Genomic DNA, 5,836 nt, shown 5'->3' with positions numbered 1-5,836 from the left:
ACGAACATCCTGCGACCTCATGTGTTACCTCTCGTGGGATAGTATTGTGGTTCAATTTTTCAACAGGACAATGCTCGTTCATACGTGGTACATGTTTCTATGAATTATCTGCGTGATGTTGAGGCTCTACTGCATCCAGCAAGGTCCTCAGATCTGTTCCCAACAGAACACGTTTAGGACCAGCTTGGTTGCCGGTACCATCCCAGTACCAGTATTGGGGCATAAAAGGAACAGTTACAACCTTTGTGGTCAAGCTGCCTTGGGAGAGGATACAACAGCTTATGTTACCCTCCCAACTGGATCAGTGCATGCATGCAGGTCAGTGGGGATACAACGTCAGTAGCATAGGTATATGCTCTTTGATTCACCTTGTTTAGATTGGCAACTCTGGCACACTGAAGTCATTAACCTAGTGATGTCATCAATCTTATCTGTTTCGTCATTTACTTTAATCAGTGATGTCATCACCCTTATCACAGGGATATCACACCCTCCCTTATGACTTCCCTTCCCCTCTCCTACCTACAGCCAATCATAACACAGCATTAAAAATCCAAGATGGCGGAAATAGTCCATTAGTTTTATGTGGAAAAATCTTTCTATTGCCAAGATCGTTCCTAATTTCTCATCATGAGGAAAATCAACAAATCGTGTTAGTGGAAAATTAAAAATCACACCCTCCCCACCAACCCCCGCCCCCCTCCCAATCTCCAACCAATCACAGGGCACTACTTGTTACATCCAGGCAATCACAGCACTGTATAAAAAATTCAAGATGGCAGAAATAGCGCAGTTATGTTTGTGGAAAATTAATAACCATACCCTCTTCCTTATCTCCGCCCAATCATAGTTCAATATCACAAATGCAAGATGACGGAAGAAGACCAATTGTGTGCTATATACCCTCTCCTTCTCCTCTTTTCAACCAGAGTGTAGTGTTAGAAAATAGCCCAATTGTGTTAACTGAAAATTAAAAACCCTTTCCTCCTCCCCCTGCCCCAATCTTCAACCAGTCATAGCTCGGTATTAAAAATCCAAGATGATAGAACCAAACAGAGTGTGCTTGCCACCCTCCTCCCCGTCCTCTTTCAGCAGATCAGAGCATAGTATTACAATGGTGCACCATATATGCAGTAAACAATTATGTAACCCCCATTTGAAAGTCGAATATATTTCTTATTTTCTTGAAAGTCAAAGATATTATTTTCTGACATAAAAATGGTGTCATGTTATTTTATTTAACTCACATTCACAAATCTGTGCTGTAACATTAAAGCTATGTCAATGTCAGAGTTATTTACCTACACATACATACCTTGAGCTTAACATTAAAATCACTCCAAGGTCAAAGATATGCATCATATATGTACACACACGTATCACTATATTTAATACATCAAATACTGTGATATCTAATAACCATTCTTCTCTGTCTCTCTCTCTCTCTCTCCCTCTCTCTCCCTCCCACTCTCTCTTTCTCCTCCACAAACACACACATGTCAAAACGTGTAATCCTGTCAAACATTTTATCTCTTTGTATTTATATGTCAAATTATGTGCTCCTCGCGAACTTGTGATCTCTCTCACACAAAGCAGTCATTCTCCCTCTCTCACCCATATGCACAAATATGATCTCATAAACACATCTCCGTATTTCATTCATCAACTATTGTGACCCTTAAAACATATATTTGAGTCTATCTCACACAATATTAAAAAAAAAGTTCCAATTCTTTTGGCGTCATGTTCAGAAAAAAAATCTATAAATACTCCGAACTCTGAAGCTTTTTCGTCACAAACGTGCATAGAATAGCTGTACACATGTCAGTACAGGGAACTCTTGTTGCTGTGAGCCAAAAAAAGCCCGAGTGCAGAAAAAGTTATATCTCCACACGTCGCAGCTATCATGACTAGATACAACACGGACACAGATAGAGTCTCGCTAACATTTTGTGGAAGAGCAATAGAGGTAGTAGGAAGTAAGACTGAAACACAAAGAAAACACTAGGTGAAAACTGTACTATAAAACAAATTGTTTTTTAAATATTTACATTATTAATATTTTTATAGTATTCGCATTACATTTTTAAGTATTTTTATGTTTAAAATTGAAACCAATCAGATATATGCATTTATACACAATCATCATTCTTTCAAGTATTTACATTATTACAGTAGAAATCAATCAGGCATTTACATTATATTATACAATCATCATTTTTTCTAGTATTTACATTAATTACGTTAATCAAGCATTTGCAATATTTACAATCATCATGATCATTTTTGAAGAGGCACTGTCTCCCAGCCAGTGCATTTACCTCATCGGAAAATGTATACCGTATGTCACCATTAGCTAATAAAGAGAGTATAAATTGTTCAACAGTAGAAAAGCAATGCTGCTTCTGGGGAATGACTAGCTGCCCAGTGGTTTTCACTTCAGAATCCACGAGCACTGCTTGTAATCGTCAATGGTGAACCTATTTACAGAGGAGTGTTTTACGAATTTTGCTCTGCGCACTCTGTGCCCAGACTCCGTTAAAAGACGTACATTTTTGCGTGCAGGCCCACACATTCTGTGACAGGCTCCCCACTCAGCCGTTCCCACGAACCAACCACTTTTTATTGTATTACATCGGTTGTTCTCTATGAAACCTAAACTATGGTATCCCTTATGTACATCGCTCCTGATGCCCTCACACGTTTTTCTGTGGGTTTGGATGCGGTTTATGAGCCTATTAGTGTTTGTGAAGTACAGTTTTACACAAACTGGTGGGAATTTGTTCACTATATATCTGTAATGGACATTACAATGGAGTGTTTTCGAAATATCTAAAATTACCATTCCAATTACGATTAGTTTATCAAAGACTACACTTAGTCTGCTAAGTTCGTTAGCGACAACTTTTCGTTAAAAAATGACACTCCATTGAAAATTAGGTTTTGCAATTGATGCATTCCCCGGAATAGACCCACTCATGATGTTGCTAATCCAAAGTCCTGCACCTTTTGCACATTTTGCACGGTTTTGCTGAATAGAGCATTGTTGAAAGTTTCAAGAAATTTTTCGCAAACTCATTCCGTGCATTCATGTGGTTTTGTGCGTTAATCTTGCTATATGACTTCACCAGGGAACTTGCGTAAACAAGAAGATTCACCGTATCTTTTTTTAAACCAATTTATTTCTCAAACATTGTTTCAGATTTCTGTCATGAGTCATGTAATTTTTCGTACCATTCAAGGTCGTAAACAGTTCCGTTGGTTTATTGTTATCTGATGGTGGTGCCATTTTTTCCGGACATGGGGGTAATCTGAAAGTAAATCGTGAATAATTTTGGGGTGTTCAAGATCTACTAGTGCTTTCGGTACGTATTCTGTATTCGAATCATCCGGAACATTTTAAACATCAAAAATTTTGACCCTTTCCGAAGGAACCCATTCAGAATTAGATATGGGAAGATGTTGCAACATTGCATAGGTATACTAGTTGTTCACATCAGGATATTCATTAATGTCTTCATCATAATCGGACATAAATATGTTTTTCGTAGCTGCATGTCTGCAAGGACAATACACAATTCTGCCTCTGATGTCTCATTCAATAAATTGATATCGCTTATTAGCTGCAACTCATGTTTTGTAATTTCGTACTGAGCATCAAACGGCATACCAGGTGAGATACTAATTTGCTGGATCTAATTCACATGTCTTAAGACAAAGACCGTGAAATAGTTCGAACACGTCAATTTTTAAACATAAATCAGAGTATTGCTCAAGTAATTTTCAATTTAACGCGTTGCATACACTGCAAGATCTTTCGAATTCGGTATCGTTTCGCCTGTCAGAACTCTCAAACTTTTCGGCTGACGACAGGCGATCTTCCAGCAGAACTATTAATTGGTCACATATACATATGGGAAATTTCCTTTTGCTTAACTAAACTCATACTCCTTGGGAAAATATATCCTCGTTATTCTGAGTTCCTCTGGTTTCAGATAGGATTCACACTTTTCGAGTGAACACGTCAGAAAACGTAGTGAATCAATAAATCCTAAGTTTTTGTTGCATCTCTTCTTCTGATACATTACTGAGACACTATTTGTGAAACATTTATGTTTTTCCATATTCGATGGTAGAGTAGAAATCCGACCTGGATTTAATGTAATGTCTTCATCGTCATTTGTTGTCTTTTGTTCATATAGATTCGTGATCGAGAAATGCCCGTTTAATTGCTCTGGTTGTGACACACGACGGTCGCAGTATAGTGATGCCTGTAATTCACACTGCAGCCGAGATGTACTGCACCTCGGTGTGCACCTATGAAATGACTATGATCCCGGAGCTTTACATTGTTTTCCGCAAAGTGTTTCGTGCAATCATGAGAGACTTTTGGTGAGCAAAACGCTGATTCTTCTTCGGGGCTTATTTTCATCATTTTATTTTGTAATAAAAAGGTATTCACAGTCTCGGAGATTATATAGACTCAGTGATACCATGCCGTAGGTACCTACATAGAATTTCATCTAGAAATATCCCTGGTCATAGCTAGAGTGTGTGTGTAATAAGCGACATTGAATGATCTGTGTTAACATATCTGATCAGAATACGAATCAGGGTCTGTACCACGACAGCAACCATCAACTGTTTCCAAACCGTAATCCATACCAACATAATTCACGAAAGGCAGTTCGTTGAAACTCATTTTCTCATTATAATGATTGAAATACGCATTTTACGTACAAAGTATAGAATGTAAAGTTGCAAGTAATATAAATCACACACTTTTTAATCAGTATTCAGTCATCCATTGCAACTGCTCATATACTGCAAAATATTTATATGTTAAAAAGTTATTTATAATGAATTTCATTCGTAGAGTATTTTTTGTGTTGGAGTTTTCCTTCCTACTCACTATGCAGTTTGTTTCCACACAGCGTTAGCGAATATCTATGCCACTCAGCTGGACTGAGTCTTATCAGGATAGCTGAGACATGCAGAGATATCCCCCGCCCCTCCTCTCTCTCTGCACTGGACCTCCATCCCTATCTCTCTCTCTCTCTCTCTCTCTCTCCCTCTCTCTCTCTCTTTCCTCTCTCCCTCATCGCCATCCTCCTCTGTCTCTTTCTTTCTCTCTCTGCGTCGTACCAGCAACTGAACACGTGCACTGACGCTCCATAATATGTGTACTGTATGCATTTCGCTGGAGTATTTGTACTTTTTCACAATAACTTATGAAAGATGACATTCAATAAGGAGACTTAGGTGGAAAGATGTTCACAAACACACATGTGAGTTTCGATCTAATGGAGAAATATTTGCATTTGTCGTATTAAATATGGAGATATGTGTGTGTGCGTATATAATACATATCTCTGGCCTTGGAGCCATTTTAATATCAGACAATAGTTGAGTTTGTGCAGGAAAATAATGCAACACAGTGCTCTTGACATAAGAAATACAGGGTGATCACACCTGTTTTGTACGTATACAATGCATATCTTTGACCTTGGTGTCATTTTAACATTATGTCAGAGTTATCTATGTGTAAATAATGAAGGATACTTTGATATCAGCTTCACTTTAATATTTGTTTTAAAGGACATCATATTCGCCATTGACTGTCAACATAATTCTACATGACTGTGGTCTCTGACCACAAGAAGTTAATCACTTTAATATTGATATTATTAATTTAATATTAAGTGATATTATCACTTTGATATTAAGTAAGAGGTATGCGACTTTCGCGGACGTAATGAATAAGTTTGACTTTAAACTGAGTGGTCTGTTTCCATCATCATGCACTTCATAATTAACTAGAGATAAGGTGGAGTGG

This window comes from Schistocerca piceifrons, chromosome 6 (assembly GCF_021461385.2).
Source record: "Schistocerca piceifrons isolate TAMUIC-IGC-003096 chromosome 6, iqSchPice1.1, whole genome shotgun sequence".
In the NCBI taxonomy this organism is placed as follows: domain Eukaryota; kingdom Metazoa; phylum Arthropoda; class Insecta; order Orthoptera; family Acrididae; genus Schistocerca; species Schistocerca piceifrons.
Note: the sequence above shows the minus strand (reverse complement) of the source record.